Source organism: Macrobrachium rosenbergii, chromosome 23, assembly GCF_040412425.1.
Source record: "Macrobrachium rosenbergii isolate ZJJX-2024 chromosome 23, ASM4041242v1, whole genome shotgun sequence".
NCBI classification, from domain to species: Eukaryota; Metazoa; Arthropoda; class Malacostraca; order Decapoda; family Palaemonidae; genus Macrobrachium; species Macrobrachium rosenbergii.
Window position 1 is genome coordinate 22,010,995 of NC_089763.1, and position 12,420 is coordinate 22,023,414.

General features: G+C 35.1%; 1 long non-coding RNA gene across 1 annotated transcript in view; it reads left to right on the forward strand.

Annotated features, from left to right (window-relative positions):
• The window catches only part of LOC136851363 (uncharacterized), a 12,227-nt gene extending 390 nt beyond the window's left edge, over nucleotides 1–11,837 (forward strand). The window contains exons 2-8 of the long non-coding RNA XR_010856849.1: nucleotides 4,688–4,860; nucleotides 5,054–5,248; nucleotides 6,171–6,336; nucleotides 7,129–7,310; nucleotides 7,588–7,718; nucleotides 7,910–8,104; nucleotides 9,209–11,837. This is a non-coding gene — a long non-coding RNA (uncharacterized lncRNA). The remainder of the gene's footprint in view (nucleotides 1–4,687; nucleotides 4,861–5,053; nucleotides 5,249–6,170; nucleotides 6,337–7,128; nucleotides 7,311–7,587; nucleotides 7,719–7,909; nucleotides 8,105–9,208) is intronic.
• Nucleotides 11,838–12,420: the final 583 nt, after the last annotated feature.

Consider the following 12,420-nt stretch of genomic DNA (forward strand, 5'->3'; position numbering starts at 1 on the left):
ATATTTAAATTAGTGGGGTTGGTCAGTTTTGTTAGTAGGAGGTATTACATCGGCTATTCCTAAGAATATTAGGCTCTCGACTAGCCTTCGGTATTTCAGGTAAGCTTGAGTCTAATGACGTGCTATTAATACGCCGTTATAGTGTCAGGTAAATTGCCGGGAATGCAGACGAAGGAAAGTGCATCAAATTCTTACCAATTACAGGTAATGAAATTCTATTTCTTCGCTTTCTGCAATACCTTTTCGATGAATTTTCTTGGAAATTCCATACGTTCTAGCCTACGCTTAGCAGATTTGAAGTTGAAGACTTTACATTTAATGAATTTCAATAAAACGCAAGATTGTAGCATATGCTGGACCGTTGGTATTTTGAGTTAACTGATCCAGATGCAATTAACCTCAATAAACCACCTCTTAATCCTTACTTACCAGGTAGGTATACAGGCTCTTATTCAAGGAATTTGTTATTGAATATGGTAATTATTCAGTTTTCTAACTTGACTCCTAAATGAAAGGGCAGGGAGTGAGTAAGAGAATTTTTTTTCAGCTCATCTCACTATATCCTATATAACATTGTTAGGCAGCTTGGGAAATAAGGTTTCTTGTGGGGAACAGTAAAGTTTTATGTAATTAGGTGCCTAAGCTTTTGAAATGAGGGGAAAAATACCTCAAATTATTAATATATTGAAACCCATGACTTAATCTAGCCTAGGCTAACCTTACTTCCCAGGAATATTGACCCAATGTTAACCTAACCTTGCCAAGACCTGATATAACTTAACCTAACCTCACTCATTAAGCATCTTGACCTTGTGTTAAGCTAGCTTGGCCCCCTATGCTACAATCCTTGCCCAACATTTATGTAGATTTTAACCTTGCCTAAGATTCACTTTCCTCACATAAGCAAGTAAGGAGTCTTTGGCCATCTAACCACCTCCCATAGGTTACCTTCATAACACCAGGCTTTTATGAAAAAATTCTGAAGGTCTTGATCATCCAGGTTCATTCTCTAGGATAAGAACATTTAGTGTTTTTAAGCCTATTCGTTCTTTATTTTCCTATAACATAAAATCTGAGTATAGTTTACACAGGAATTGTGGGAAAGCAAATCACGAATATAAAGGCAGAATAATAATGCTGTATATTGTAGTTGACTTGCAGTGTAGCAGGGTATTCGTAAATTTAAAATTTATCAAACCACCGTCAGCCAGTTTAATCTCAAGAAATACAATAGGCGTGCAATGCTTGCCATAAAAACATAGTTTTGGGGGTTTATACTGCCAAGGCAGACAAATGTTTGTCATGAAACAGTTGTGTAAGAAATTTGAAGGAAAAGGGACAAGCTTTTTAGCATACTTGGATATAAGAAAGCTCATGGCAGCTTGTTCACAGACAGGACAATTGTGCTGTATTACTTTGCCTGCCTAGACATAAGGCTTTGATCGTGTGGCCTAAACTACCAAAGGTGGGTCTAGCAAACACTTGACGTACTAACTTCAATTGTAGCAACTATGTCATTATTTTGTCTGAGAACAGCAATTTGCAGAATAAGTTGATAGCTGCTCCAAGTAGCTCAATTGTGCAAGACATCATTTACACTAGGTAGGACAAGGAGCTTGTGTAAACTAGTCTAAACTCAAAGGGGAGAGGAGATATTTATATTGGATAAAGAAACTGGATCATAAATGTTAAAATATAGCATGGGAGTGACAGTGGCAAAGATTGACTTATTTTCTCGACAGCAAGCCAGTGATGAGCCATTTTTGGAACTAGAAAAGCCAGCCATGCTGGAAACAAAAATAAATTTATTGCTGTTGTGTTATGTTTCTAATATTAAACTGTAGTATATAAGGTTCTTTACTGACAGGAACACAGTTTTGATCGTGTAATCTACCAACTTTGACCTAACCACTGGGTTATGCATGGCTTCAGTATATCCCTCTAGAGTGGATCTTAAACTACCTTTTTATTGAATTAAGCCGTGTTCAACATAGGTAAATTTCATCTACAGTTTCAGAAGTTATATTTTCACAACAATTATTTCCTCACCACCACATCACCTTACCATGGAGCACAAGAGCAGGGCAGCAGATGCAGGGGAAACTGCTCCCTTCAGATTACTACTTAACTTAGATGCCCATAGGCTAAGTTAGATTGGAGACCATTATTTAATGGGCTAGAATAATACTGTAGGGTGTGAGACTCATTTCATGATAAGCCATTATGGCTGAACTTTCACCCTGCTGGGAACAATTAAAATATTAGGTATATTTTCTCTTTGGGTTCAGTTGGGTTTTAAGTATGTTTCTATAATAAGGCTAGGAGAGCTGCAATTATTCAAGCCCTTAAGTCATATGGTCTGTAGGTTAAATTACTAATCTTACGTAACCTACATCACTGCGGATCAGGCATAACTCCCAACGTGTGCTCTTCCCATTATAAATGAAATAATTTTTTTATGGATTAAGTCTTGTTTACTCTGTTTAATATTGTTGGGAATATACTAAAATATTAGTACTGGTGGATTTCATATGCCTGAAGCACCATTCAGCGCTATACTTGAAAAAACTGATGAATTGTGTAAATGTAAATTATACAAGAGAATTGCAAGTTTGGGAAGCCTTGCATACCGATGCAAAAATTTTGTTTGACATTCAGGTTCAAAAATTTGTAATATTCAAACTGTTTTTGGTATTAATTGTAAGCCTTGAATACTGGAGTAGCTGAACCCCATCTCATAATATTTATTAAAAACTGTGTTAGGCGGTTAATGGGTGATTCATTTGTTATGAAAGTTTATGTACTTCAGTGCTTTACTTTCAACTGTATGTTTTATCATGTGCTTTGCAGAGCCTTGTTGCATTTAATTTTCTTGTGACTTTAGTATTATATATTTATTGTAAAATATTTGGCTTGATTCTTAGCACCGCACAACAAAATAATAGCTATGCTATTTTGATTGTATTACTTGTATCCATAAAGAGACTGTGTATGTTTGTTTTGGCTACATTTATGGGCTGCCACAATGAAGTTCGTTAATTCTGTGTACTGGGGTCACTGCAGTGCACTTGCCTTAGGCTACAGGCTGACAAAGTAGCTTCATGGTCTCTTGACTTGGCTCTGTTCTGGTCTGTGGTGGCATTTTTGTTAAGGCATTTGATATCCATGGCAGAGCTAGCTTGGCTATGGTTATAAATTGTGGCCAGCTTTGTGAGGTATAGTTGCTGCCTCAGTTGATGTTTATTGGTATGTTAATGAGGATGGTAACAAAGTTGCTTGGCCCCCGATTTGATGTAGCTATTTTTGTTGCACTTGAGGCTGTACTAGTGTAGTATTCTACTTGCTAGCAGTCTTCTTCCAAGATTTTCTGGTTTCTTTTGCCCCTCTATATCAAGTAATGTCAAACTCATAATGAGTTTGCGATGGCGTTCCTGATCTCTTGGGTGTGTGCTTTGACATAGCCGTTCTGATCTGTTAGAAGCTGGAAGTGAATTACCCTAACATCTTTGTTCATTTGTGGTCCATTGAAGCACTACTCCTAAATCTGCTAACAGTTATGGTGGTACTGTACTTGCTGAGGTGTTCGGCTATGACACCCGTGTTCTTACCACCGCTGCATACTCCAAAATGGAACTGTTTCTGCAACTTTTGGCTTGTACAGTCTCTTGTGATGACACAGTGCTGCACTTGCTTCAGCCATATTTAGCCAGTGATGATCTTTTCACTGTCGGCTCAGGTAGCACCTTTATGGCTACAATTTTTGTACTATTTATTTTTGTTGTTGTAGCTACACTTAAGAGTTATAATTCTACTGATCTTACCATGACACTTGGTTGATGTTGTACTTTATTTTTTTTTATCTCACAAGTCTATATTGGTATTGCTGCTTGTCGTTTTTTGTCACTGACATTCAGTAGTATGTTTACTGTTGTTGTCCTTTTTCATCATTACGTTTTTTGCTGCTAATGCCAGATATAATTTAAACTGATGCTATTATCATAACTGACCATTGTCGTTAATAATGATGCTATATGCTATTGCATATCATCAGTGATCCAGGTGCTGTCAAATATTGTGTGGCACTGAGGGCCTAGTCGTTGCCATTTGTTACGTGTGCTGGTTACCCCATTGATGCTGACAGCTGTAGTTAATATTTGTCGTTGTTAATGCTGGTCCAAATTGTTGATGCTGTTGGTGGCTTTCACTGTTCTTAGAGATGGCGGTCTTCATATCTACACTTGGCATTGCTGCTAAACCAGCTGCTGATGGCAGTTGCCGAGACCAGTAGCACTGGGGCTTCTGGGTGATATTGGTATCAGTACTCCTGCTTTTGCTGTCAGTGGATTTAAACATGTTCATCCTTGATTTTTGAATTTGGTTTTTACATGTGTCATCAGTGCTGCCATTTGTCACTATCATCATGACTCTTGCTAATGATGATTATGATTATTCCTTGGCTATCTGTGGTCATGAACTCTGTTCACACCCTTTTGTATTCTACTTTCTATATAACTTTTTTTTTATATCTGGAAAATAGCTCCCAGTGCCTTCTAAAATAAGCGTAACTTTTCCACATTTTTGTAGAATAACCATTGAATATTCAAGACCGATATGTTTAACTAATTATGATTCTGGTCTCACACACACAAAATGTCAAGTCTCATAGTGTTTATCTTTTTCTTCACAGTGCTTCTGTCTAGGACGGAATTGTTACACTGACAGTGACCATGATCATCTTGAGAATTAAGACTGCACATGGACCCCAGGTCACAACGATACTGCTACTTCTTCCTTTAAAAAAAAAAAGCTTTTTAACTATCTAAAACAAGGAGTTAATCTAAAGATGTGCCATCAACTCAGGTGAGCAAATATATATACTAAAATAAATAAAATGGTTACTAAAGGTTGTTTGGTCGACCAGCTCATACATAAGCCTATAGTAAATACGTTAAGAAAATTATTGTATACTGATATATTAGTTTAAAGGAACTTGATATTTTAGCTCACAACAAAGTCCTTTTCTGTTGCAAATTTAATGTATACTGTTTTCCAGGCACTTCTACAAGAGGACTGTTGATCAAATGAAGGTGTACAACTATGGATATCGTCTTGATAGGAAACAGAGTTTGGCAGTCTTATCTGTTTCATGATAAAGGTTACTCTGTTACTTCTGTTGCCAGAGAACTGAAGGATTTTGGAGAGAATGCGTGTTCGGGTCTGAATCTCATGACGAATTGACACCCCACAAGTGAGTACTGTATTTGAGTAGAATGAGGTTAAATACTAGTTGTGATAAAATATTAATGAAAAGGGTATCTTCAATAAATATATAGTAGTATCAAGTATATAATTTATGATAAATGATGTATCTTTGTAATATTTTAGTTTTTGCAATGTATTAGGAAAAGTGAACATTGCATTATTGCCTTATGCTCAGGCTTACAGTTGTATTAAAACTTGAATTCCACAAAACTTGAGTCTCCTGACTAATACAAGGTTTTATTCGTCCATAATTTATGCATAAAAAAAGACATAAGAATCTGCTATATCCTGCATGAATGGCCCATATTGACGTACAATACCTCAGTTGCAAGACTATTTGAATGAATACAAATGAGTAGTAGTATTAATAAGGGCGAGTACAATTAAGTTCCGCAAGTTTGAAATAAGCTTTCGATGAAGAATGCAGATTTACTCAAGATCGTACAAATTGATGCATGTCAAGATTTCACTGATTATTGGTCGACTCTTGTGAATAGACTGAGAAAATAACTGTTTAAAAATCGAAGCCTTTATGTAGTGGGAATAAAAACTGAGAGGAACATTTAATAAACGACCGCAAATACATAAATTTAGCCCTACCATTGTTATTAATAGTGAAGAGGCCTATCAGCAAAAAACGGCGGAATAAGTTGTCCAACTTACAGTTTGAGAGAATAAACTGTACCAGTAAAAGTTTAGGTAGAAGGTCAGATCACTTGACTTTAAAAGTGAATGTCTTGATAAGTGCAAAGTGGGAGAAAATTTAACACGTGGAGAACAGTTCATACAATAGCCTTATAGTAAATAGGTTACCAACATTACTGTACATAATAATTACAATGAACTAAGTTGTTTAGTTTACACCAAAGTCCTTTATTATTGCAAATTTAATGTATTCCGTTTTCCAGGTACTTCTACAAAAGAGTATTTACTCAAGTGAAGATGTACGACTATGGGCATCACCTAGATGGGAATCAGAATTAGGCAGTCTTATCTACTTTATGGTATAGACTAATGTTGCCAGAGACTCTGTGTTCGGGACTGAGTCTGTCATGACGAATCGTCACTTCATTGGTAAGTATTGGAGTAGAATGAGGTTAAATGTTGGCTGTGACAAAATATTAGCAAGAGGTATCTTCAATAAATACAAAGTGGTATAATGTATATATGGTATGATGTATGATGTATCTTTCTAATGTGTTATGATGAGTGCGTATTACATTGTTGCCTTATACTCAGGCTTACAGTGTATAAAAAAGTTGAATTTCACAAAACTTGGGTCTGCTAACTAATACAAGGTTTTATTCGTCCATAATTTATACTGCAAAAATCTTTATATTAATGGAAATTTCCTATGACAAAAAAATCTGCCATGTCATGAGTAGCCTTTATTGTCGTACAGTACCATGGGTTCAAGAGTATTTGAATGAATATTTATGTAGAGGAAGTAGTAATAAGGGCCAGTACAATTAAGTCCCTTTAGTTTTAAATAAGCATTAGATAATGCAAAATGTACTGAAGTTCGTGCAGATTGATGCGTGCTAAGATTTCACCGATTATTGATCGGACCTAAACTATTTCCCTTGTACACAAATTAACAAAAACACTTGAAAACCCGTAGTTTATAAGCATTAGTCACTATAACTGAGAAAAAACATATATGAAATGAATATGAATGTACAAAATTTAGCATGACCATTGTGATTGATAGTAAAGAGGGTTATCAGCTCAAGCTGCAGTGTTTTGGTAGAGGGACAGCTCAGATGATGTGTTAGCAAAATTGTTGTGTAAATTACACAGAACGATGTATTTTAACTTATATCAAAGTCCTTTTCTTCTGCAAATTCAATGTATGCTGTTTTCCAGGTACGTCTACAAAAGAATAGTTTAACTATCAAGTGAAGATGTTAAAACTATGGGGATCATCAAAATAAAAGACAGAGTTGGGCAATCTTAACTATTTCATGATGCAGACTACCCTCAGTTACTTCCATTGCCAGAGGCTGTGTGTTCGGGACTGTCTTTCATGGAGAATTGTCACTTCATAGGTGAGTAATTTTATTGAAATACTTAACTGTTGGCTATGCTAAAGTGTTAACTAGAATGGCATCTTCAATAAAATGCACATTAGTATAATATATGAAAAGTTTAACACGAACACACCGTGTAAGTCTGTAGCATTTTAACAATTTTGGCATAATTAATAACATGTATCTTGATTTTTAAGCACACACTCTAGTCCTTTTCTAATGAAATTTAATATATACAGTTTTCCAGGTACATGTACAAATGGACAGTTAAACAAGTGTAAGTGTACAATTACAGACATCAAGGTAGGACAATGAGAGTTGGACGTCTCGGCTATTTGTTGCTACAGATTACATTATAAATTCTAGTACTGGGGAACTTCAGCTTCGTGTTTTGGGCTGAACCTTTGACTGCTTATCACTAAACAGGTGAATATTTTTGTTGAATGAAGTTTAATTTGGGTGAGGTAATATTTTAAAGAAAAAAGTATCTTCAGAAAATACTAAACATATCTGAACACAATTCATATATAAGTTTTTAGTAAATATATTATCAGAATTGAAGTAGACTTCGATGTAGTCCGTTTTCTGTTGCGAATTTAATGTATCATGTTTTTCAGGAACTTGTCCGTGTCAATAGTCAGCCAAGTGAAGAGATACAACTATGGATAGCATCAAGACAGATACTGACAGTCTGACTAGCTTATCAACTTCATGCTACAGACTGCTCCAGTTATTTCAAGTGGGAAGAGCTGAATGATTCTAGAGGAAGCTGATTGTTTTGGACTGAATATTTTAGGATGGATTTAAAAAAGGTGAATATATTTGTTGGACTGGTTGTTCAACTATTTAGTAGTGGTGAATGTAAGTTGATGCACTGAGCTATTCAAAATTACTACTGCATTTTTTCTTATAAATCTGATGAAATGAATCATGTGGGCAGTTTCACCATACAGTTTTACTATATCAGCCATGGTCATTTGTAGACAGAACTCTTATCAAAGCATACTTGCATATGACAGAAATGGATACTTTGGACTGATATTAATGTGAATCACTAGTGTTTTATGCAGTAAAATGTTTTTGGTAAAATAAGACTAGTATGAGAATATTTTTCAGCGAATTGATGTAAGAACATTCATTTATACTATTAATAATTAACTGATGATCAGTTACTGATTATATAAGTAAATAAAACATTTACATTAATAAACAATGTGGTGTTACCCGGTACTACCTAATAAAAAGAATGAGGTAAATTTCTCGATGCTTAAATTTTAAATACTAATCAACTAAACTATGAAAAAATGGCAACTTTCATTTGATTTCAAATTAAACTATATTTAATTTCTTTACTCATAGAAGGCTAGAACATAATTACTGTGATGCCATTTTTTAACATATACAGTAACTGCTTTATCGCCAACAATTTATGGGATGTATTAAATGGGAATTTGATTGAACTGACAATTTATGTTTTTACTGGTAGTGAAAGTAACGCAGATTTCCCATAAAATGAAAAATGAGTAGATGACTTGACAGATTTCACTTGTATGCTTTCTTTGCTTTCCTAACTTTACAAGGTGCTTCAGTACCAAGCATATTATGCTACTAAATAGAAAAAGGATATTGAACAACATTTGCCTAGCTCTTATTTTTGTATATGCTAGAGATGCAATGTAGGCGCTTGATATCAGTAAACATAAGCAATTAGGGACTTTGATACATTGTTAAAAGGTTATGTTATTATACCTATTTTATTCAAAATTTAATGTAATCTAAAACGTTTGGTGATAAACTTAGAAATATGATTACCACAAGTTTTTCTAAAAGCAAATAATAAATCAATCAGCTCAACTTCAAATTAGAAATCACTTATGTGCAAATGGATTACTCAACTTATAAATCTCTTCTTACAGGTTGCACACCCTGTAAAGCTTATGGATAAAAGTATGGTAAAGTATGAGGTGGCTCGTCAGAAGGAATCCGTTAGTTTTATAAAGCAAGCTTTATTCAACAACCAATAAGCGTGGCTAGCATCAGCACAAACTTATTGAAACCAGCGTTGATAATATATCAGCCTGAGAAGAGGATTTACACACACAAGGAATACATGTAATAGGCAATATTTGTAATAGTTTTCGAAGATACTTAAAAGGAATCATCTGTCTGTAGGAAAATTCAAATCTTAGGTTGCACTCAATGCAAAGCCATGCAATTTTACGAAGCCAGTTTAGTGTACCAGTTGCAGAGTGCAAGTAGAATGGTGTACAGTAAACCTTTTTCCTAAACCTTAGTACACAGTCTTTAGTTCTGAGAAGTGGACTTACTCATATAAGGCTGCAGAGTAATGGGGATGGTAAAAATTAGCAATAACTAAAAGGTAGTCAGCTTAAAATACCCAAAATTAACTTTCAGCTTACAAATCTGGAAGAATGGACTTGACTTTGGGAAGGTCCACAAAGCAAAATCTCACATTTTAAGATGCCATATTTATGTACCAATTGCTAATGAAAAGCAGCAAGGCTCTCTTCAGTACCATCAGTGATACTCTGTTGATCCAGTGAAATGTTATACTCTGACAGGTATTGGAGGTATTCAAGGATGCTGAAAGCATTTGGATTTTGAAGATTCTAATGGGATGTGGTACCTGAAGCAGACTTGTATGAAGTTACAAATCCTATACAACTCATTAAGAGTGAGGTGGCTCATTAAGTGAAATCCTTAAATTTTACAGAACCATCTCTCTGTATCAACTCTACTGTATTCAAACCTTAGCCCCAACACTCGTGGATCGTCTGTTAATCAGAGAAAAAGACACTGATATACAGGAGTGAGAAGTCGAGTGGAATGCTAAAAACGTTAAAACTTCAAGACTTGAGGAAAATAACCCTAAGATGCGACGGTTCGTAACTCGTGCAAAGAATGTGTGATCGCACACAAAGCAAAGTAGTGCCGTTTTACAAAGTCACTTTCCTCAGCCAACTACGAAGTGGAAACAGGAAATGACAAACCTTTCTTTGTCATCATCATGGACTGAATTCTAATCCAAGGAGATATACGCGTGCAAGGCTGAAAATCATAAGTGATACTGAAAACATTAGGTTCATGAAGCTGTGAATAGGATGTGGTTCTTGAAATACAGGTTAATTTTAAATAATTCATATCTCTGGAAGGAGTGTATTAATGTGGTATGGATTAGGAAACAAAAAAAAAACTGTTGTCTAATATAACCAGCTACTAAGGAAAAATATAAAGCAGCAACCATTTCTCTAATACCATCTTGAATGATATGTTAATCTAAGAAATGGATTTATAAATAAACTTGGAAATTCACGAAGTATGCTGAACTGTTCAAGTGTTTGAAGATTTGTTAGAATGTTATCTTAGAAATATAGTAAATGACGCTTAGTATTTTCCACAGTTCTGCGTAATGTGAATGTGCTGTGTCACAAATCAAAATCCAGTGATTTTGACAGACTTTGATACCAGTTATAAGTGCAAGAAGAAACCAGCAAGCATTTTTACAAGTATACCAGCAAGTTTTTAATTCAAGAGGAGGATTAACATAGCAAAAAATCCATAAGATTGTTAAAAACAGGTTTTTTTTTAATCAGTTGAAAGTAAACATTAATATGTAAGTAAATGAAGCTCTAAATCAGTTGAGAATCTCTTACAGAATGGAAGCAGGAATGGGTATTTATCAGACGATAATGTAAATTATTTGGAAGCAATTTCTTTATATCTTTCATATGCACATAATTGGCACCAGTATTCACAATGACACCATTATTTACAATATCACAAAAGATATGATTTTAAGCTTTGATAACCACTACAGATTTTCCGGTTATATGCTTGTCTGCTATTTGAAGTTGTCAAGGGTACAAACTTGCAAAATTTTCAGAGGAGCCACATTGATATATTCTTCGTAGAAATTTTGCTTTATTCGTGACGATATATCATACACTTTTTAGATTTAATAAGCGTGAAATTGCGGTATGTTTCATTCACGAGTTAAGAAATATGAGTAATTGCTATTTAGAGCTTCATTTGCTAATGAATGTCTTTTCCATATCTTCTGTTCTCAAACGTGTTGGTGTCCCACGTGGAGTTTTGAGTCAATAACATTTTCATCTGATTTGAACACCATCTCCAAATCTCTTAAATGAAGCTATAGTGTATCTGTAAGATACACCTTCGGTTGGTTAATTAATGACTGCTGTATAAATTTTTGCCACTTGATGATTGTTAAGTAATAAGGCTTTTGTTTATTCCATTTCTTAATATTCTTCACAGTCATCCAGTCAATAATGATACTTTAGATTCTTTTCAACAACGCATTTCAAGGATATTACCTGTAGGTTCACAATAATTTTCTGTCAACGTCTTTTTTACACTTGTGTACTGAACTAATTATTCCACACACGTCAACGTAATCTTAGACGTAATTTAAAGCTTCATAACACAACGGATTTGTAATTACTGAGAGAATGTGTTTCCTAACTGCAACGTAGGCACTTAAGATATTAACAGATGTATCCCCAACTTGAGGAATTAAAAAAAAATAAATAGTCGTTACAGTTGGCATATCTGAACGGCGGGTTGCACCATTATGTAATTGCGGTGCTTTCAATAGATTTAAAAACTAGAGAATATTTAGCTATTATTATAGAAAAGTTTATAATCCATTTCCTTCTGAATGCTAATTAAAACGATTGCTCCACTTCATCACAGAATTAAAGTTTTGTAACACATAACATATATACGCAGAGAGACAATTTGAGAGAGAGAGAGAGAGAGAGAGAGAGAGAGAGAGAAGAGAGAGAGAGAGAGAGAGCTTTTGGCCACTGTGTGTGTGTGTGTGTGTGTGAAAAGAGAGAGAGAGAGAGAGCTTACGCACAAGGCTTTTGGCCTGTGTTTGTGTGTAGAGAGAGAGAGAGAGAGAGAGAGAGAGAGAGAGAGCGAGCTAGATGGATGGATGCCATGTTGAGAGAACACTACGTACAGGCCTTTTTGTCAGTGTGTGTGTGGAGAGAGAGAGAGAGAGAGAGAGAGAGAGAGAGAGAGAAGAGAGAGAATGTGAAGTAAAGGCTTTTGGCCCAGTGTGTGTGTGTGTGTGTGAGAGAGA